Source organism: Piliocolobus tephrosceles, chromosome 11 (assembly GCF_002776525.5).
Source record: "Piliocolobus tephrosceles isolate RC106 chromosome 11, ASM277652v3, whole genome shotgun sequence".
Taxonomy (NCBI): Eukaryota; Metazoa; Chordata; class Mammalia; order Primates; family Cercopithecidae; genus Piliocolobus; species Piliocolobus tephrosceles.
The window spans coordinates 45,371,399-45,394,645 of record NC_045444.1 but is presented as its reverse complement, the minus strand read 5'-3'; the positions used below and the strand labels follow the sequence as shown (position 1 = coordinate 45,394,645).

Below are 23,247 nucleotides of genomic sequence, written 5' to 3'. Positions count from 1 at the left end.
TTGAGTCTGCCAGCTTTCAGACTTAAACCATTGTCTCTCCTGGGTTTCCAATTTGCTGACTGTAGGCCTTGGTACTAATACATAATTGTATGAGCGAATTCCTTACAATAAATATCTTTATACATACATTCTTTTGGTTTTGTTTCTCTGGAGAATCCTGACTAATATAGATTTTGGATCCAAGATGTGGGGTTCTCCTGTAACAAATAACCTAAAATGTGGAAGTGGCTTTGGAACTGGGTAAGTGTAGAGGCTGGAAGTTTTGAGATGCATCCTAGAAATATATATGTTTAATGAATGATTGTGTAAGGGCTCAGAAGGAAAACAGCAGAGCAGGAGAGAAAGCATCTATCTTTAAGAGAACACATAAATAATCATGAACAGAATGTTAGAATGGTAGAAATATGTATGTTAAAGACCATTCTGGTAAGCTCTCAGGTATAAAAGAGCAACAGGTGGCAATCCTTGTTATAAAGGAGCAAAAATATTGTTTGAATTATATTCTAGTATTTTGCAGCAAGTAGAATTTTTAAGCCAGGGGTCCCCAACCCCTGGGCTGCAGATTGGTATAAGTTCATGGCCTGTTAGGAACTGGGCCACATAAGCAGGAGGTGAGCAGCAGTTGAGTGAGCATTACCACCCGAGCTCCACCTCCTGTCAGATCAGCAGTGGCATTAGATTCTCAAACGAGCGTGCACCCTATTGTGAACTGTGCATTGGAGGGATCTAGGTTGCACACTCCTTATGAGAATCTAACTAATGCCTGATGATCTGAGGTGGAACAGTTTCATCCTGAAACCATGGCACCCTCCCACCTCGCTCCATCTGTGGTAAAATTGTCTTCCATGAAACTGGTCCCTGGTGCCAAAAAGGTTAGGGACTACTATTTTAAGCAATGAAATTGGGTATTTAGCAGAAGTGATTTAAAAAAAAACTGTTTTTTTAGAGACAGGGCTCTCTCTGTCACCCAGCCTGGATAGAGTATAATGGCACGATCATAGCTCACTGCAACATTTACCTCCCAGGCCCAAGTGATCCTCACGCCTCAGCTTCCTGAGTAGCTGAGACTATAGGCGCATGCCACCATGCTCGGCTAATTTTATTATTTGTAGAGACAAGGTTTCACCATGTTGCCCAGGCTGGTCTCGAACTCCTGCGCTCAAGCAATCTACCTGCCTTGGGCTCTCAAAATGCAGGGATTACATGTATGAGCCACTGTGCCTGGCCCAGAGGTGAGTTTTAAAGCCAAGTATTGAAAATGCAGCATAGGTTCTCCTTACTACTTATAGTAAAATATGAGAGGCAAGAAATGAAGAAGGAATTATTAAAGAAAAAGTTACCAGAACATGGAGATTGGGAAAATTCTTAGCCTATCCATACTGCACAAAACTTGTTCTGAAGAGAACACGAAGGGTGGTATGGCTGAAGAACCACTTGATAAAGAAATCATGGGTGTACCTCCTCGGTGTAATCGTCAATCTCAGAAGAAGCTAGGAATAGAAATGCAATTATAACAACAAAGACACTGCCAGTTTGAACTGAGGACAGGGAAAGGCAAGACAGAATGAAGGAAGGCTTTCGGACTTCTTGAATTCTACCAGGCAGGAACGTAGAGCTGTTCAGCTGCAAATGTGCACTATTCTCAAAGAACGGGAAAAGTAACATCAAAGGTGATTCAGAAATCATGAGTGCTGCTACTACCAGCAGTAGCCTAAGGGGTAAGACAGCTTCTTAGTTGGTTTCAGAGGGTAATGCTCTCACAGAGAGCCACAGGTGCATGCAGGATCAGACCAAACAGCTGTTGGCATGATATTGCCATCCCAGTAGGCCTGGAAGGTGGGATATCAAGCCAAACACACTCATCTCCAGCCTTAAGATCTAGTGAAGTTTTTCTTACTAGGTTTTAGAGTTGCTGGGGACCTGCCATCACATTCTTCCTCCCTACTTCCCCCTTTTGGAATGGGAATGTCTATCCTATGCATAGCCCACCATTGTATTTTTAAAGCATATAGCTTATGTGGTTTCACATGTTCACAGCTGGAGAAGAATTTTTCCTCAAGATGAATAGTACCTTGAGTCTCACCCATATCTGATTTAGATGATGCTTATTTAATCCTTTATTAAAAGAGATGTGGTCTTGCTCTGTCACCCACGCTGGAGTACAGTGGCATAATCATAGCGAACTGCAGCCTCTACCTCCTGGGGTCAAGAGAGCCTCCTGTCGCAGCCTCCTGTATAGCTAGTAATACACGTGAGAGTCACTACACCCAGGTTAAATAATATTTAAATGAGACTTGGGCTTTAGATGTTTGAGTTGATGCTTGAATGAATTAAGACTTTTTTTTTTTTTTGGGGGGTGATGGAGTTTCACTCTTGTTGCCCAGGCTGGAGTGCAATGACGTATTCTCCACTCACTGTAACCTCTGCCTCCTGTGTTCAAGCGATTCTCCTGCCTCAGCCTCCTGAGTAGCTGGGATTACAGGTGCCTGCCACCACACCTGGATAATTTTTTGTATTTTTAGTAGAGACGGGGTTTCACCATTTTGGCCTGGCTGGTCTCGAACTCCTAACCTCAGGTCATCCACCTACCTCGGATTCCCAAAGTGCTGGGGTTACAGGCATGAGCCACTGCACCAGCCAAGTTAAAACTTTTTGTTGTTGTTATTGAGACAGTTTGGCTCTGTCTCCCAGGCTGGAGTGCAGTGGCATGATCTCAGCTCACTACAAGCTCCGCCTCCCAGGTTCACACCATTCTCCTGCCTCAGCCTCCCGAGTAGATGGGACTAAAGATGCCCACCGCCACACATGACACACCTGGCTAATTTTCTGTATTTTTAGTAGAGACAGGGTTTCACCGTGTTAACCAGGATGGTCTCAATCTGCTGACCTCGCGATCCGCTCGCCTTGCCTTCCAAAGTGTTGGGATTACAGGTGTGAGCCACCACGCCCAGCCCAAGTTAAGACTTTTAAGGCATGTATTTTGCATATGAGAAGGATATGAATTATGGGGGACCAAGGATGGAATGTTAGGCTAAATATTTAGATCCTCTGAAAATTCAGGGCCGGGCGCGGTGGCTCAAGCCTGTAATCCCAGCACTTTGGGAGGCCGAGACGGGCGGATCACGAGGTCAGGAGATCGAGACCATCCTGGCTAACACGGTGAAACCCCGTCTCTACTAAAAAAATACAAAAATCTAGCCGGGCGCGGTGGCTGGCGCCTGTAGTCCCAGCTACCCGGAGGCTGAGGCAGGAGAATGGCGTAAACCCGGGAGGCGGAGCTTGCAGTGAGCTGAGATCTGGCCACTGCACTCCAGCCTGGGTGACAGAGCGAGACTCCATCTCAAAAAAAAAAAAAAAAAAAAAAAGAAAATTCATATGTTGAAGCCCTAAACTCCAATGTGGCTGTTTTTGGAAATTGGGCTTGTAGGGTAAGTGAGATTGTAAGAATGAGGCTTGATCTGATAGGATTAGTGTTTTTATAAGGAGAGATGATAGAGAGCTCACTTTCTCCCTCTGCCATGTTAGGAAAGAGCAAGATGATGTCTGCATATAAGCCAAGAGAAGAGGCTTCAGAATGAAACCAGCCTTACCATCACCTTGATCTTGGACTTACCCAGCTTTCAGAACTATAAGAAAAAAATTTTGTGGGTTAAACTACTCAGTGTATTGTATTTTGTTGTGGCAACCCAAGCAGACAAATATACTCACAATAATGAAAGTGAAGGAAACAAGTAAAATGTGATAATGCCATTAGTGATATTCAAGTCTATCATAAATTGAGTTATAGAAAAAATAGCTGATATGAAAATGTTGACATTGCTGTCATTCAAAAGATTCTAGATATTAAGTCAGGAACTTAGTATTGGTGAAGTTATCAACATAAATGAGGAAAGTGATTGTGAGGAAAAGTATTAAGATGTCCCAGGGAAAGTGATACAGCAAAAAGGTTTCAAGATAACTCATGAGATACTTGATAATATTGGAAACACAAAGGATAAAATGATGGAACGTGATCCATACTTAGGAAGGAGTATGAAATTCACCAAGGCATAGAAAAGGTGAACATTCCCTACGTTAATATATAGGAGAAGAAGGAAAGCACTGTTCATCCTACTCTTGATAGGGTTTTTAACAAAGATAAAACATTTTAAGCTCATTTTTTAATGTTTTAAATTATTTCATACAAGATAAATATTGTAACCTTTTTTCATTTTTCTGTAATTTATTCCTACATTAGGAAAGTTTTCCATGTTTTGGCAAAAATTAGTAAAAGTCACAGGACAATTATAATTTCCCCCATTAATTATTAAGAATGTTTTGGCTGGGCACGATGGCTCACACCTATAATCCCAGCAATTTGGGAGGCTGAGATGGGTGGATCACCTCAGGGCCAGTGGTTTGAGACCAGCCCGGCCAACATGATGAAACCCTGTCTGTACTGAAACTACAAAAATTAGCCAGGTGTGGTGGCTGGCACCTGTAATCCCAGCTACTTGAGAGGCTGAGACAGGAGAATCGCTTGAACCCAGGAGGCAGAGGTTGCAGTGAGCCAAGATTGTGCCTTTGCACTCCAGCCTAGGTGAAAGAGTGAGATTTTGTCTCCAAAAAAAAAAAAAAGAAAAGAAAAAAATAGAAAACAATCAATCTATGGAAAACATACTGTAGAACAAGAGAAACATTCTCATCAAAATTCAATGTGTATAACAGTGAAAATTAAGTAGAAGAAAATCCACATTTTCAATTTCTGCCATAAAGTTAAAGAGTTAAAGTAAAGACAGGCGTAGGAAATCACAAGGTTGATCTTAATAGAACTTGAGCATACTAAAATAGAAAAATTTCAGAATTAGGCTGGGCATAGTGGCTCAGGCATGTAATCCCAGCACTTTGGGAGGCCAAGGAGGATGGATCATGAGGTCAGGAGATCGAGACCATCCTGGCTAACACAGTGAAACCCTGTCTCTACTAAAAATACAAAAAATTAGCTGGGTATGGTGGTGGGTGCCTGTAGTCCCAGCTACTCAGGAGGCTGAGGCAGGAGAATCACTTGAACCCGGGAGGCAGAGGTTCCAGTGAGCCGAGATCAGGCCACTGTACTCCAGCTTGGGCGAGAGAGCGAGACTCCATCTAAAAAAAAAAAGAAAAAAAAGAAAAATTTCAGAATTAGATAAAGGAGTTGAATGATACAAGGAAAGATTCTGAGTAGATTAATACTTCACTGATAGAATTATTTATGTCTATAATAGAGGCAATATGTACCTAAATGTGCAGACAGTGTGATACTGAGTTTACCTTGTGAGCAGAGGAGGAAAAAGGAAAAATATGAAAATAATATTTTATTTGAGAGATAATTAAGGTATGTTTATAATTTCAAAATAAGAACAATGTTGGGATAATTGGCTAGCCATATGTAGAAGATTGAAACTGGACCCCTTCCTTACACCATATACAAAAATCAACGCCAGATGGATTAAAGAATTAAATGTAAAATCCAAAACTATAAAAACCCTGGAAAACAACCTGGGCAATACTATTCAGGAGATAAGCACAGGAAAAGATTTCATGACCAGACTCCAAAAGCAATTGCAACAAAAGCAAAAATTGACAAATGGCATTTAATTAAACTGAAGAGCTTCTGCATAGCAAAAACAACTATCAACAGAGTAAACAGACTGCCTACAGAATGAGAGAATATTTTTGCCAACTATGCATCTGACAAAGTCTAAGATGCAGTGTCTATAAGGAAATTAAACAAATTTACAAGAAAAAGAAACCCCACTAAAAAGTGGGCAAAGGACATGAACAAACACTTTTCAAAAGTAGATATACGTGTGGCCCACAGTCATGTGGAAAAAAGCTTAACATCACAGATAATTAGACAAATGCAAATCAAAACCACAATGAGATACTATCGAATACCAGTCAGACTGGCTATTATTAAAAAGTCAAAAAATAACAGATGCTGGTGAGGTTGTGGAGAAAAAGGAATGCTTTTATGCTGTTAGTGGGAGTGTAAATTAGTTCAACCATTGTGGAAGACAGTGTGGCTATAAATCATTTCTTCTAGATTTTCCAATTTATTGGCATATAGTTGCTCCTGGTAGACACTTATGATCCTTTGAATTTCTGCACTATCAGTTCTAATGTCTCCTTTTTCATCTCTGATTTTATTTATTTGGTTTTTTTTTCCTTTGTCTAAAGGTTTGTCAATTTTGTTTATTTTTTTCAAAAAACAATGTTTTTGTTTTGCTAATTGTTTTGTATTTTCTTCATTTCTATTTCATTTATTTCTTCTCTGGGCTTCATTATTTCTTTTCTTCTACTAGTCTTGGATTTGATTTGTTATTGCTTTCCTAGTTCTTTTTTTTTTTTAATTGTTTCATCCTGTCTTATGATGCTGAGCTTTTCCAGTTCTTTAAAATGCATCATTAGGTTATTTATTTGAAGTTTTTCTTCTTTTTGATGTAGGTACTTACAGCCAAAAATTTCCTTCTTATGATTGCCTTCACTGTATTCCATAGGTTTTGATATGTTGTGTGTCCATTATTTGTTTCAAGAAAGCTTTCAATTTCCTACTTAAGTTTTCATTGACACACTGGCCTTTCAAGAGCATATTGTTTAATTTTCATGTGTTTGTATAGTTTCCAAAATTCCTCTCGTTATGGAGTTCTGGTTTTATTCCATGTGGTTAGAGAATGTATTTGATATTATTTCAGGTTTCTTTTTTTAATATTTTAAGATTTGTTTTGTGACCTAATTTATGGTCTATCCTTGAGAATGATTCATATGCCGAGAAGAAGAATGTATATTCTGCAGCTGTTGCATGAAATGTTCTGTAAATAGCTATGAGGCCCATTTTTTTTCTGTATAGCAGATTGAGTCTGGTGTTTCTTTGTTGATCTTATGTCTGGGAGATCTGTCCAATGCTGAAAATGGGATTTTGAATTCACTATTATTGTATTGGAATTTCTCTCTCCCTTTAGTTCTAATAATAATTGTTTTATATAACTGGCTCCTCCATTGTTGGGTATATATGTATTTAGAATTATTATATCCTTTGCTGAATGAACCTTTCTGATTATGTAATTAACTCTGTATCTCTTCTTACAGTTTTTGTTTTGAAATCTATTTTGTCTATTGTTGTGGGAAGTCAGGGACCCCGAACAGAGGGACTGGCTGAAGCCATGGCAGGAGAACATAAATTATGAAGATTTCATGGACATTTATTAGTTCCCCAAATTAATACTTTTATAATTTCTTACGTCTGTCTTTATTGCAATCTCTGAACATAAATTGTGAAGATTTCATGGACACTTATCACTTCCCCAATCAACACTCTTGTGATTTCCTATGCCTGTCTTTTCTTTAATCTCTTAATCCCATCATCTTTGTAAGCTGAGGAGGATGTATGTTGCCTCAGGACCCTATGATGATTGCGTTAACTGCACAAATTGTAGAGCATGTGTGTTTGAACAATGTGAAATCTGGGCACCTTGAAAAAAGAACAGGATAACAGCAATGTTCAGGGAACAAGGGAGATAAGACTTTAAACTCTGACTGCCAGTGAGCTGGATGGAACAGAGCCATATTTCTCTTCTTTCAAAAGCAAATAGGAGAAATATCGCTGAATTCTTTTTCTCAGCAAGGATCATCCCTGAGAAAGAGAATGTGCCCTGAGGGTAGGTCTATGAATGACCCCTTTGGAGGCAGCTGTCTTTTACAGTCAAAGCTGAAGGGACGAAATAAGCCCCAGTCTCCTGTAGCGCTCCCAGGCTTATTAGGATGAGGAAATTCCCACCTAATAAATTTTGGTCAGACAGGTTGTCTGCTCTCAAACCCTGTCTCCTGATAAGATGTTATCAATGATAATGAGTGCCTGAAATTTCATTAGCAATTTTAATTTCACTCCATCCTGTGGTCCTGTGATCTTGCTCTGCCTCCACTTGCTTTGTGATATTCTATTACCTTGTGAAACATGTGATCTCTGTGATCCACACCCTATTCATGCACTCCCTCCTGTTTTGAAAATCGCTAATAAAAACTTGCTGGTTGTACGGCTCAGAGAGCATCATGGAACTTGCCGACATGTGATGTCTCCCCCAGACACCCAGCTTTAAAATTTCTCTCTTTTGTACTCTTTCCCTTTGTTTCTCAAACCAGCCGAGATGCTTAGGGAAATAGAAAAGAACCCACGTTAACTATTGGGGGCAGGTTCCCCCGATAGTCTATGTCAATATAGCTATTCCTGCTTTTCTTGGTTTCCATTGGCACCAAATGAATGTGTTTTTCCATCCCTTTATTTTCAGTCTATGTGTATCTTTATGGATGAAGTGTGTTTCCTATAGGCAACAAATCACTGAGTCTTATTTTTTTTTTAATCCATTCAGCTACTCTGTGTTTTTTGATTGGAGAGTTTAGTCTATTTATATTTGTGTTATTATTGATAAGTAGGGACTAACTCCTGCCACTTTGCTACTTGTTTTCTGGTTTGTTTATTTGTTTTGTGGTCTTCTCCGCCTTCTCTCCTTCCTTCCTGTCTTCCTTTCAGTTAATTTGATTTTTTTCTAGTGGTATGATTTAATTTTTTTTTTTTTTTTTGAGATGGAGTCTCACTCTGTCGCCCAGGCTGGAATGCAGTGGTCGAATCTCAGCTCACTGCAAGCTCCGCCTCCTGGGTTTACGCCATTCTCCTGCCTCAGCCTCCCAAATAGCTGGGACTACTGCTGCCCGCCACCTCGCCCGGCTAGTTTTTTGTATTTTTTTTTAGTAGAGACGGGGTTTCACCGTGTTAGCCAGGATGGTCTCGATCTCCTGACCTCGTGATCCGCCTGTCTCGGCCTCCCAAAGTGCTGGGATTACAGGCTTGAGCCACCACGCCCGGCTGCAATTTAATTTCTTTTTATTTTGTGTGCATCCATTGTATGTTTTTTGATTTTAGAGTACTATGAAATTTGCAAATACTACCTTACAACCCACTATTTTAAACTGATGATAACACTGCTTGCATAAACAAACAAATATGAGAGAGAAAACTAATAAAAACAATATACTTTAAGTTCCTCTCCCTGCTTTTTAACTTTTTATGGTTTCTCCTTGTTTCATTGTAACTGTCTATGTCTAGGAACGTTCTTGTAGTTTTTTGACTGGTTTATCATTTAGTCTTTCTGCTTAAGAGTAATTTACATACCATAATTACAGTGTAATACTATCCTGGGTTTTTTAAATGTGCTTACTTACCATTACCAGTGTTTTTTTTTTGTTTGTTTGTTTTTTTTTTTTTGAGATGGAGTCTGGCTCTGTCTCCCAGGCTGGAGTGCAGTGGCCCGATCTCAGCTCACTGCAAGCTCCGCCTCCCGGGTTTACACCATTCTCCTGCCTCAGCCTCCGGAGTAGCTGGGACTACAGGCGCTCACCACCTCGCCCGGCTAGTTTTTTGTATTTTTAGTAGAGACGGGGTTTCACCGTGTTAGCCAGGATGGTCTCGATCTCCTGACCCCGTGATCCGCCCGTCTCGGCCTCCCAAAGTGCTGGGATTACAGGCTTGAGCCACCGCGCCTGGCCTACCAGTGTTTTTTAACTTCAGACGATTTCTTCTTGCTTATTAATGTCCTTTTCTTTCAGATTGAGGAAATCCCTTTAAGATTTCTTGTAGGACAAGTCTGGTCTTGATGAAAGCCCTCAGCTTTTGTTTGTCTGGGAACATCTTTACTTGTCCTTGGTTTGAAGAATATTTTTGCTGGATATAGTATGCTAGGGTAAAAGTTTTTTTTTGTTCTCTCTGTGTGTGTGTGTGTGTGTGTGTGTGTGTGTGTGTGTGTGTTTTCCCAGCACTTTAAATATGTTATGCTACTCTCTCCTGGCCTATAAGTTGAAAAGTCTGCTGCCAGACATATTGGAGCTCCATTGTATGCTGTTTATTTCTTTTATCTTGCTGCTTTTAGAATCTTTTATTTATTCTTGACCTTTGGGAGTTTGATTACTAAATTTCTTGAGATAGTCTTCTTTGGATTAAATCTGCTTGGTGTTCTGTAACCTTCTTGTACTTGAATGTCGATGTCTTTAAGTTTGGGAATTTCTTTGATATCCCTTTGAATGAAGTTTCTACCCCATCTCTTTCTCTACCTCCTCTTTAAGGCCAGTAAGTCTTAGATTTGCCCTTTTGATGCTATTTTCTAGATCTTGTAGGCATACCTCATTGTATTTTTATTTTTATTTTTTGTCTCTTCTGATTTTGTATTTTTAAATAACTCGTCTTCAAGCTCACTCATTTTTTTTCTGCTTAATCAAGTCTGCTATTAAAAAGCTCTGATGCATTCTTCAGCATGTCAATTGCATTTTCAACTCTAGAATTTCTGCTTGATTCTTTTAAATTATTTCAATCTCTCCGTTAAACTTATCTGATAGAATTCTGAATGCCTACTCTGTGTTATCTTGAATTTTTTGAAGTTTCCTCACAACAGCTATTCTGAATTCATTGTCTGAAAGGTCATATATCTCTTTTTTTCCAGGATTGTTCCCTGGTGTCATATTTTTCACTTGGTGAGGTCATGTTTTCCTGGATGATGTTGATGCTTATAGATGTTCATCAGTGTCTGGACATTGAAGAGTTAGGTATTTATTGTAGTCTCCACAGTCTGGGCTTGTTTGTGCCTGTCGTTCTTGAGAAGTCTTTCTAGGTATTCAAAGGGACGTGGGCCTCAAGCCCAATAATGCTGTGGTTTTTGTGGACTCATGCCTAAGGTATCACCTTGGTGGTCGTAGATAAGAGCCAGAATTCTCTGGATTACCACACAGAGAATTGTTCTTTTTTTCTTACTTTCTTCCAAAAAAACGGAGTCTCTCTCTGTGTGTGCTGAGTCACCTGGAACTGGGGGTATGGTGATGCAAGTGCCCTTGTAGCCACCACTACTCTTACTGCAGTGGGTCAGACCTAAAGCCAGCACAGCAATGGGCCTTGCCCAAGGAGCTTTCCTTCAGGGTGGCGAGTTCCTCCAGGTCCCCAGAGATGCTGTCTGGGAGCCAGGGATTGGAGTCAAAAACTTTAGAAATTTACAGTCAGGTGTGGTGGCTCACACATGTAATCCTAACAATTTGGGAGGCTGAGGTAGATGGACTCCTTGAGCTCGCAAGTTCAAGACCAGTGTAGGCAACATGGTGAAACCCTGTGTCTACAGAAAAATAGAAAAAAAATTCCTCTGGCAGGGTGGTGGGCACCTGTAGTCCCAGCTACTTGAGAGGCTGAGGTGGGAGGATTGCTTGAGCCTGGGAGGTTGAGGCTGCAAGTGAGCTGTGTTTGTGCCACTGCACTCCAGCCTAGGTGACAGAGGGTCTCTAAAAAACTAAAAATAAAGAGCCTTAGCAATTTACCTGATGCTTTATTTTACTGTGGCTAAGCTAGCACTCAAATCACAATATAGAGGCCTTCCCCAGTGTTTCCTCTCCTTTCCACAGGCAGAGGAGCTTCTCCTTTTGGCCAGCACCACCACCAGTCCTTGGAGGGTTCTGCCAGGCCACAGCTGATGTTCAGTTCAAGCCCAAGGACTCCTTTATCAGCTTGTGGTGAATGCTGCCAGGCCTGGGACTCACCCTCAGGACAGTGGGCTCCCCTCTGGCCCCGGGCAAGTCCAGAAATTCTGTTCAAGAGCCTAGGCCTGGATGTAGGGACCCTTAGAGCCTGCTTGTTTCTCTACCCCACTGTGTATAAGCTGGTACCTAAGATTACAAGACAAAGTCCCCTTTACTTTCTCCTCTACTTTTCTCAAACAGAAGGAGTCTGCCGCCATAGCCACCACAGCTGGGAATGTGCTGGGTCCTCCCTGAAGCCAGTACATCTCAGAGCCCGAGGCCCAGTGTGTACTCCCCAGGCATTGCTGCTGGTTATTCAGGGCCCAGTGACTCTTTAGTCAGCAGGTGATGAATCTTCCCAGGACTAGGTCCTTCCCTTGAAGGTAGTGGATTTCCTCTTGGCCCAGGGTATGTCTAAAAATGTCATCTGGAAGCTGGTGCCTGGAGTGAGGGCCTCACAACTCTGCCCAGTGCCCTATCCTATTGTGATTGAGCTGGTTTCCAATATGCAAGACCAAGTCCTCTTTATTACTCTTAGTTCTCCTTAAGCAAAAGGAGGGAGGTCTCTTTCATTGCTACAAGGTGGACTGCCTGGATTGGGAGAGGGATAGCATAAGCACTCCTATAGCCACCCCAACTAGTATCTTCCTAGGTCACATGCCACCATAGTTCACCAGCTCTAAGCCAGCCTAGCATTAGGATTTGCCTAGGAATTGCAGTCCTTGTGTCCTAGACTGTCTTTCAAGTTTACCTAGGACCCCAGAGCACTTCAGCCACAGTGGTGGGGCTTGTCGAGAAACTCAAGTGCTGACCACCGCGATGAGTGATTTCCCTCTGTCTAGTTCTGGTCCAAATGCTCTAGTCCAAAAGCCCCCTCCATGCACAGGTGCCAGCTAAGCCCAGCACAGCTTTGTTCTCTGCTATGACAGGGCATCACTGAGTTTAGTGTAAGTCTCCCAGGAGCTGCATTCTCCCTCCCCACAGTGGTGAGAGTTTCTCTCCATGCAACACAACTACAGTCAGGAGGTGGGAGCAGGCAGGCAGTGGCAATTCAAGACCATCTCTCCTGCCCTCCTCAATGCCTCTTTCAGGAAAATGAAGTTAAAGCCAGGTACTGTGATTGCTCGCCTTACTTTTGGTTTTGTGATGTTGATTTTCTGTGTGCAGATAGTTATTAAAATTTGGTGTTCCATTTGGGGGTTGAGCAGTGTAGGCTTCTATTCTGCCACCATGCCTCTGCCCCCCGTTACCCACGTTATGTTTTTGTATTTGTTTTGTTTTGTTTTCTTTTGTTTGAGATGGAGTCTTGTTCTGTCACCTAGGCTGGAGTGCAGTGGCATGAACATGGTTCACTGCTGCCTTGACCTCCCAGGCTTAAGCAATCCTCCCACTTCAGCCTCCCTAGTATCTGAGACTGCAGGCATGTGCCACCACACCTGGCTATTTTTAAAATTTTTTATAGAAACAGGGTCTCCCTAAGTTGCTAGGGACTTTATGTTTTAAAGAGTAAGATACCTCTTGATTATCAGCTTTGCCATTTGTATTATTATCTAAACAATGCTTTAGATATTCACATGGTTTCAATTAAGCATCATTTCAATTAGGAAAAGAGACTCCTTTTTAAAGCTGGTAAAAAGAAGCTACAGAAATGTCCTCCTATGATACCTAAAAATATGCACTATAACAGTGTTAAAAAGGGGAAGGGTAGAATAGAATAGCAGAACCAGACAAGAAAAAGAAGAAGAAACAAATTATTCACCAGCAGCAACCGGAAATAACAAACAGGATAGAATTTCATCATACATTTCAAAAGATGATAGCCGAGGAAATAAATAGAAAATTTCCTGAAGCATAGTATGGCGTCCAGCACCGCATCTGCTCTCAAAAAACTGTGACCTTGAGACACATCATTAATATACCTAAAATACTAGAGGAATAGATTTATGGAGTTTTTGTTTTGGGTTTTTTTTTTTTGTTTTTTTTTTTTTTTTACATTTTTCTTTCTCTTACTCTGTGAAAGTAGAAACAGCTGCTGAGAAGAGATGACTAAAAGCTGAAAAGTGAAGAATTAACACTGGTTTATTGGCAGAAGCAGAAGCTTCAGGACTCCTGAATTGAGGGAATGATCTCAATTCCAAGGATTATCTCTCAGTGAGAACAAGGTATGTTCCCTTTCTTGAGTAGATAGGGTAAACCTCCCAGAAAATCTCATACAACTGAATCCCATTCCTCTACCCAAAGCTGCACATTAAAGTTGCCACACAATTCCAGCGGACATGTCTTCTTTCTGTTCCTCGACTGTAGCCACACTAACCTGCTCATGGTATGGCCATTTTTCTTTGCTATTTGAAAAAGTCCTGTTTGTAGCACCTTGTAGCCATGTGACTTCTGCCATTTGTTTTGTTTCTCCAAAGATAATTTGCCTCTCTTTGGATTGTCTCTTCATTCAATATATGGAGGGAAAAAGAGAGAAGTTTTAAAAAGTAATTTTAAGTCATTCAGGCTAGGGATATTTTAAAGTCATTGACTATCTTTTAAACAAAACTCAGTGACATTTTCAGTAAACATTGCTGATAAAACAGTAAACATTTTCCACAATAAGCAGAAAATAATGCTTTTTAGTATTTTTGTCTTCAAAGGTGGAGAAGAAACTAAAGCTAGGGAAGTTATTCAGTATTGCACTCCTCAGAGTAAAATCCGACATAAAACCACACAGTTGGTAAATTCATTAAACCAGCAGCAAAATAATATTTTGTCTATAGTGAAGGCAAAAATCAACTCGTCAAAACTCTTTATACACGTGATACTTTTGGACATTATAATATTAACAATATATAATATGAAAGCACAGTTATTCTAACATGTGCATGCTAATGAATAATTACCATTACAGTTGGATGCAGATTTTCTATGTGAAGGGTATGAGCAAATCTTTGATCTATATGCGGTTCATATGGGGGGGAAGTACTTGACAACTTGTTCCTTTCGTATTGAAAATTCATGCAAAAAGGGGATGAGATTTTTTTTTTTCTTTTCTTTTTTTTTGAGAGGGAGTCACACTCTGTCCCCCAGGCTGGAGGGCAGTGGCCGGATCTCAGCTCACTGCAACCTCCGCCTCCCAGGTTTTACGCCATTCTCCTGCCTCAGCCTCCCGAGTAGCTGGGACTACAGGCGCCCGCCACCACGCCCGGCTAGTTGGGGATGAGATTTTAAAAAATTGACTTGTGATTATTTTGTGAGTCAAAAAAGTTCTCTAAAAATGATGTGTTGAAATCAGTATTAACAGAGTAGCAGCTAAGGAACAAGAAAGATCACCATTACATTAGTTAAAGAAATTGCGCTAGAATATTCTCACACTGTGCTATTCCTATAACATAATTGTCTATAAATGTGAACTCTGATATTGCTTCTCTTATTAAAAGTAGTAGTGAAAATTGTACTCATTATTGAATTTTGGTCCTTGAGTATGTATTTTTTAGAATACAGTGAAAATATGGCTGGGCACGGTGTCTCACACCTGTAATCCCAGCACTTTGGGAGCCCGAAGTGGTTGGATCACCTGAGGTCAGGAGTTCAAAACCAGACTGGCCAACATGCCAAACCCTCGTCTCTACTACATATATAAAAATAAGCTGGACATGGTGTTATGTTCCTGTAATTCCAGCTACTCGGGAGGCTGAGGCACGAGAATTGCTTGAACCTGGGAAGCAGAGTTGCAGTGAGCCGAGATCATGCCACTGCACTCCTGCCTGGGTGACGGAGTAAGACTCTATCTAAAAAAAAAAAAAAGAATACAGTGATAATAAATAGGCAGTGAATATAAAACTCTGGTTTCCAACCTGAAAGATACTGGCTGTCGAGAGAGAAGGTAGTCATGAATTTTTAAAATCTGATATGAGATAAAAACATTTCCTCGTGGCCCTAAAAAAGATGATTTTAGTGATTTCAGGGAGCTTTCCCAAATGGCATGTGGTAGTACCATGAATAGCTTGAAACTGTCCTGCAGGGCTAAACTATTATGAATTTTAATGCTGAAGATAATATGTGAGGACAACCTATGATGCAAACATGGTTTAATCACTGTCAGGTAGCCTCTTTAACACACTGAGGATATGTATTCTCCTTCCCCTGTCTCCACCCAGAAAAAGTAGTCATTCCTTACTGAGTAAATTGTGTACTCATTTTACTTTGAATATTTATATTAGAGTAGTTATCACATTGTATCAGATACTTTGGGGTTATTGTTAACATTCAAATTGTCTCATCTTTGGCCAATGGGAGCCACCTCATATTGGACCCTTCAAATTGGCTACCAAGTCCTTTTGACATGACACCAATAATCTTTCATAATTTCCATGCTTACTGGTGTGACAGTTATTCTAAGCTCATTTTTGAATATTTCTTGACCCAAATGTGGAGTCAGCCATTGCTTCATTGAATTTTTTAGGGGCAGTTGATGTATAGAGACCATAATCTGTATACTGTGGGTGTGTGCTCGTTGCTATACACTGGTCACTGTTTTAGGTATTTACAGTATGCAAGTAAGAAATATGTATTTTTAAGTATAAAATATATAATGAGTTCATTCTAACACATACATTTTAAATTCAGCATCACAGAGTTTTTATGCAATTCAAAAATTAATTTTCCAAAAACACCAGCGTATTCATTTTTTTCTTTTTATTTATTTATTCATTTATTTTTTGACAGGGTCTTGCTCTGTTGCCCAGGCTGGAATGCAGTGGCACAATCATGACTCACTGTAGTTTTGACCTCCTGGGCTCAAGCAGTCCTTCCACCTCAACCTCCTGAGTACCTGGGACTACAGGTGTGTACCACCATGCCCGGGTAATATTTAAAATTGTTTGAAAAGTTGGGGTTTCACCACGTTGCCCAGGCTGGTCTCTAACTCCTGGACTCAAGCAATCCTCCTACTTGGGCCTCTCAAAATGTTGGGATTACACACCGTGAGCCACTGGGCCTGGCCATTTGCTTTTTCTCAGACTGTGCATGCAACAATGTTACAATAACACCACCAATAACAGCATAAGAATATGGTTCCTGATAATTTCGGTTGCTGTTTTGTCTTGTTGCTTTGAATACTATATACTGTTAAATTAGTCTGTTTTTAGCTGTTGTGTTTTAAAGTCACTTGGAATAATTATCTATGGTTATGCCACCAACTTCACATACAAGTAAGTTTATTTATTTATTTGGGTTTCACTTTTATGGGATTGTATTTTGTTTTTTTGGTTTTTGTGAAACGCAATCTCACTCTGTTGCCCAGGCTTTTAGTGGTGTGGTCATAGCCCACTGCAGCCTTGAACTCCTGGGCTCAAGCAATCCTCCTGCCTTGGCCTCCCAAAGCACTGGGATTACAGATGCAAGCTAGTGCACCTGGCCTGCTTTTTAACCTTCTTTCTGTTTTATAATAATGTAAATGACTTTGTATGGTCCCAAATTCACATCTATAATACAGGTTTTATGAGATACCCACATACTGTACTGTTCCTATTTTTACTACTCTGCTCTCTTCCTCCTTTTATGTAACCATGTTTTTTTTAAGGTTTTATCCTTTCAATTAAAAAATAAGTAAATATTTAGATGAATGGTGACATACTATACTACGTTTTTCTCCAACTTGCTTTCTTCACTTAACAATAAATACTGGAATTCACTGTAAAGTGCTTCATACTGTGTATGTCCCTCATGCTTTTTAATTTTTATTTCTTTATATTTTATTTTTTATTATACTATAAGTTCTGGGGTACATGTGCAGAATGTGCAGGTTTGTTACATAGGTATAAAAATGCCATGGTGGTTTGCTGCACTCATCAACCCATCACCTACATTAGGTATTTCTCCTAATGCTATCACTCCCCTAGCCCCCACCCCCCAACAGGCCCCATTGTGTGATATTCCCCTTGCTGAGTCCATGTTTTCTCATTATTCAGCTCCCACTTATGAGTGAGATCATGTGGTATTTGGTTTTCTGTTCTTGTGTTAGTTTGCTGAGAATGATGGTTTCCAACTTCATCCATGTCCCTGCAAAGGACATGAACTCATCCTTTTTTGTGGCCGCATAGTATTCCATGTTGTGTATGTTCCACATTTTCTTTGTCCAGTCTATCATTGATGGGCATTTGGGTTGGTTCTAAGTCTTTGCTATTGTGAATAGTGACGCAATAAACATGTGTGCATGTGTCTTTATAGTAGAATGATTTATAATCCTTTGGGTATATACGCACTAATGGGATTGCTGGGTCAAATGGTATTTCTAGTTCTAGATCCTTGAGGAATTGCCACACTGTCTTCCACAATGGTTGAACTAATTTACACTCCCACCAACAGTGTAAAAGCATTCCTATTTCTCCACATCCTCTCCAGCCATCTGTTGTTTCCTGACTTTTTAATGATTTCCATTCCAACTGGCAGGAGATGGTAGCTCATTGTGGTTTTGATTTGCATTTCTCTAACGACCAGTGATGATGAGCTTTTTTTCATATGTTTGTTTGCTGCATAAATGTGTTCTTTTGAGAAGTGCCTGTTCATATCCTTCACCCATCCCACTTTTTGATGGGGTTATTTGTTTTTATCTTGTAAATTTGTTTAAGTTCTTTGTAGATTCTGGATATTAGCCCTTTGTGAGATGGATAGATTGCAAAAATTTTCTCCCATTCTGTAGGTTTCCTATTCATTCTGATAGTTTCTTTTGCTACGCAGAAGCTCTTTTTAAAATTATATCCTATTTCTCAATTTTGGCTTTTGTTGCAATTACTTTTGGTGTTTTAGTCATGAAGTCTTTGCCCTTGCCTATGTCCCGAATGGTATTGCCTAGGTTTTCTTCTGGGGTTTTTATGGTTTTAGATCTTACGTTTAAGTCTTTAATCCATCTTTTTTTTTTTTTTTTTTTTTGAGATGGAGTCTCGCTCTGTCGCCCAGGCTGGAGGGCAGTGGCCGGATCTCAGCTCACTGCAAGCTCCGCCTCCCGGGTTTATGCCATTCTCCTGCCACAGCCTCCCGAGTAGTTGGGACTACAGGCGCCCGCCACCTCGCCTGGCTAATTTTTTTAGAGACGGGGTTTCACCATGTTAGCCAGGATGGTCTCGATCTCCTGACCTCGTGATCCACCCATCTCAGCCTCCCAAAGTGCTGGGATTACAGGCTTGAGCCACTGCGCCCGGCCTAATCCATCTTGAGTTAATTTTTGTATAAGGTATAAGGAAGTGGTCCAGTTTCAGTTTTCTGCATATGGCTAACCAGTTTTCCCAACACCATTTATTAAATAGGGAATCCTTTCCCCATTTCTTGTTTTTGTCAGGTTTGTCAAAGATCAGATGGTTGTAGATGTGTGGTGTTATTTCTCAGGTCTCTGTTCTGTTCCATTGGTCTGTATATCTGTTTTGATACCAGTACTGTGCTGTTTTAATTACTGTAGCATTGTTGTACAGTTTAAAGTCAGGTAGCATGATGCCTCCAGCTTTGTTCTTTTTGCCTGGGTTATTTTGGTCATGCGGGCTCTTTTTTGGTTCCATATGAAATTTAAAGTAGTTTTTCCTAATTCTATGAAGAAAGTCACTGGTAGCTTGATGGGGATAGCATTGAATCTATAAAATACTTTGGGCAGTATGTCCATTTTCACATTATTGACTCTTCCTATCCATGAGCATGGAATGTTTTTCCATTTGTTTGTGTCCTCTCTTATTTCCTTGAGCAGTGGTTTATAGTTCTCCTTGAAGAGGTCCTTCACATCCCTTGTAAGTTGGATTCCTAGGTATTTTATTCTCTTCGTAGCAATTGTGAATGGGAGTTCACTCATGATTTGGCTCTCTGTCTGTTATTGGAGTATAGGAATGCTTGTGATTTTTGCGCATTGATTTTGTATCCTTAGACTTTGCTAAAGTTGCTTATCAGCTTAAGGAGATTTTGGGCTGAGAAGATGAGGTTTTCTAAATATACAATCATGTCATCTGCAAACAGACACAATTTGACTTCCTCTTTTCCTATTTGAATGCCCTTTATTTCTTTCTCTTGCCTGATTGCCCTGGCCAGAACTTCCAGTACTATGTTGAATAGGAGTGGTGAGAGGGGGCATCCTTGTCTTGTGCTGATTTTCAAAGGGAATGCTGCCAAATTTTGCCCATTTAGTATGATATTCATTGTGGGTTTGTCTTAAATAGCTCTTACTATTTTGAGATACGTTTCATCAATACGTAGTTCATTGAGAGTTTTTAGCATGTAGGAGTTTTGCATTTTATCAAAGGTTTTTTCTGTATCTGTTGAGATGATTATGTCGTTTTTGTCATTGGTTCTGTTTATATGATGGATTACGTTTATTGATTTGCTTATGTTGAACCAGCCTTGCATCCCAGGGTTGAATCTGACGTGGTCTTGGTGGATAAACTTTTTGATGTGCTGCTGGATTTGGTTTGCCAGTTTTTTATTGAGGATTTTCACATTGATGTTCATCAAGGATATTGGCCTGAAAATTTCTGTTTTTGTTGTGTGTCTGCCAGGTTTTGGTATCAGGATGATGCAGGCCTCATAAAAAGAGGGAAGATTCCCTCTTTTTCTGTTCTTTGGAATAGTTTCAGAAGGAATGGTACCAGTTCCTCTTTGTACCTCTGGTAGAATTCAGCTGTAAATCCATCTGGTCCTGGACTTTTTTTGTGTGGTAGGCTATTAATTACTGCCTCAATTTCAAAACTTGTTATTGGTCTATTCAGGGATTCAACGTCTTCCTTGTTTAGACTTGGGAGGGTATATGTGTCTGTGAAATTATCCATTTCTTCTAGATTTTCTAGTTTATTTGCATAGAGGTATTTATAGTGTGATCTGATGGTAGTTTGTATTTCTATGGTATCCGTGGTGACATCCACTTTATCATCTTTTATTGCGTCTATTTGATTCTTCTCTCTTTTCTTCTTTATTAGTCTGGCAAGTGGTCTATTTTTGATCTTTTCAAAAACCCAACTCCTGGATTCACTGATATTTTGAAGGGTTTTTCATGTCTCTATCTCCTTTGGTTCTGTTCTGGTCTTAATTATTTCTTATCTTCTGCTAGCTTTTGAATTTGTTTCCTCTTGCTTCTCTAGTTCTTTTAATTGTGATGTTAGAGTGTCAATTTTAGATCTTTCCTCCTTTCTCTTCTGGGCATTTAGTGCTATAAATTTCCCTCCACACTGCTTTAAATGCATCCCAGAGATTCTGGTATGTTGTCTTTGTTCTCATTAGTTTCAAAGAATATCTTTATTTCTGCCTTAATTTTGTTATTTACCCAGTAGTCATTCAGGAGCAGGTTGTTCAGTCATTCAGGAGCAGGTTGTTCAGTGTGCCCACAGCCACCCCTTCCCCCAGGTGCTGTGTCCCGGGGACACAGTTGTGTGGTTTTGAGTGAGTTTCTCAATCATGAATTCTAATTTGATTGCACCGTGGTCAGAGAGTGTTTGTTATTATTTCCGTTCTTTTGTATTTGCTGAGGAGTGTTTTACTTCTTACGTGGTCAATTTTAGAATAAGTGTGACATGGTGCTGAGAAGAATGTATATTCTGTTGATTTGGGGTGGAGAGTTATGTAGATGTTTATTAGATCCACTCGGCCCAGAGCTGAGTTCAAGTCCTGAATATTCTTAATTATCTGTCTTGTTGATCTATCTAATATTGACAGTGGGGAGTTAAAGTCTCCCACTATTATTGTGTGGGAGTCTAAGTCTCTTTGTAGGTCTCTAAGAACTTGCTTTATGAATCTGGGTGCTCCTGTATTGGGTGTATATATATTTAGGATAGTTAGCTCCTCTTGTTGCATTGATCCCTTTACTATTATGTAATGGTCTTCTTTGTATCTTTTGATCTTTGTTGGTTTTTTTTTTTTTTTTTTTTTTTTTCAGACGGGAGTCTCGCTCTGTCGCCCAGACTGGAGTGCAGTGGCCGGATCTCAGCTCACTGCAAGCCCCGCCTCCCGGGTTTACGTCATTCTCCTGCCTCAGCCTCCCGAGTAGCTGGGACTACAGGCGCCTGCCACCTCGCCCGGCTAGTTTTTTTGCATTATTTTAGTAGAGACGAGGTTTCACCGTGTTAGCCAGGATGGTCTCGATCTCCTGACCTCGTGATCCGCCCATCTCGGCCTCCCAAAGTGCTGGGATTACAGGCTTGAGCCACCGCGCCCGGCCTCTCTGTTGGTTTAAAGTCTGTTTTCTCAGAGAGTAGAATTGCAACCTCTGCTTTTTTTTGCTTTCCATTTGCTTGGTAAATATTCCTCCATCCCTTTATTTTGAGTATGTGTGTCTTTGCATGTGAGATGGGTCTCCTGAATACAGCACACCAATGGGTGTTGACTCTACCCATTATGCCAGTCTGTATCTTTTAATTGGGGTATTTAGCCTGTTTACATTTAAGGTTAGTATTACGTGTGAATTTGAGCCTGTCATTATGAGGCTATCTGGTTATTTTGCCTGTTAGTTGATGCAGTTTCTTCATAGTGTCAAAGGCCTTTACAATTTGGCATGTTTTTGCAGTGGCTGGTACCGGTTATTCCTTTCCATGTTTAGTGCTTCCTTCAGGAGCTCTTGTAAGGCAGGCCTGGTGGTAACAGAATCTCTCAGCATTTGCTTGTCTGTAAAAGATTTATTTCTCCTTCACTTATGAAGCTCAGTTTGGTGGGATATGAAATTCTGGGTTGAAAATTCTTTAAGAATGTTGAATATTGGCCCCTACTCTCTTCTGGCTTGTAGGGTTTCTGCAGAGAGATCCAGTCTTAGTCTGATGGGCTTCCCTTTGTGAGTAACCTGACCTTTCTCTCTGGCTGCCCTTAACATTTTTTCCTTCATTTCAACCTTGGTGAATCTGACGATTATGTGTCTTGGGGTTGTTCTTCTCAAGGAGTATCTTTGGGTTGTGCTCTGTATTTCCTGAATTTGAATGTTGGCCTGTCCTGCTAGGTTCGGAAAGTTCTCCTGGATAATATCCTGGGGAGTATTTTCCAACTTGGTTCTATTCTCTGTGAAATTTTCAGGCACAACAGTCAAATGTACGTTTGGTCTTTTCACATAGTCCTATATTTCTTGGAGGCTTTGTTCATTCCTTTTCATTCTTTTTTCTCTAATCTTGTCTTCTGGCTTTATTTTATTAAGTTGCTATTCAATCTCTGATATCCTTTCTTCTGCTTGATCAATTCAGCTGTTGATACTTGTGTATGCTTCACGACGTTCTCGTGCTGTGTTTTTCACTTCCATCAGATCATTTACGTTCTTCTCTAAACTGGTTATTCTAGTTAGCAGTTCCTGTAACCTTTTTTGAAGATTCTTAGCTTCCTTGCATTGGTTTAGAACATGCTCCTTTAGCTCGGAGGAGTTTGTTATTACCCACCTTCTGAAGCCTACTTCTGTCAGTTAGTCAAACTCATTCTCCATCCAGTTTTGTTCCCTTGCTGGCGAGGAGTTGTGATCCTTTGGAGGAGAGGAGGCATTCTGTTTTTGGAATTTTCAGCCTTTTTGGGCTGGTTTCTACGCATCTTCATGGATTTATCTACCTTTGGTGCTTCATGTTGGTGACCTTTGGATGGAGTCTCTGAGTGGATGTCCTTTTTATTCATGTTGATGCTATTCCTTTCTGTTTGTTAGTTTTCCTTCTAACAGTCAGGCCCCTCTGCTGGAGTTTGCTGGAGGTCCACACCAGACCCTGTATGCCT

At 40.4% G+C, this 23,247-nt stretch overlaps 1 protein-coding gene across 16 annotated transcripts in view; it reads left to right on the top strand.

Moving 5' to 3' along the window:
* Positions 1 to 23,247, top strand: part of BAZ2B (bromodomain adjacent to zinc finger domain 2B) — a 430,125-nt gene that overhangs the window by 66,206 nt on the left and 340,672 nt on the right. For 13 of the 16 annotated variants that reach the window (XR_003309384.2, XR_003309383.2, XM_026454052.2 and 10 more), the window contains exon 4: positions 13,586 to 13,724. The exons of 2 other annotated variants lie outside the window; for them this stretch is intronic. The gene's annotated coding sequence lies outside the window, so the exon portion shown is untranslated. Of the gene's footprint in view, positions 1 to 13,582; positions 13,725 to 23,247 lie in introns of all 16 variants that reach the window. One more of the 16 variants, XM_026454038.2, reaches the window with a different exon arrangement.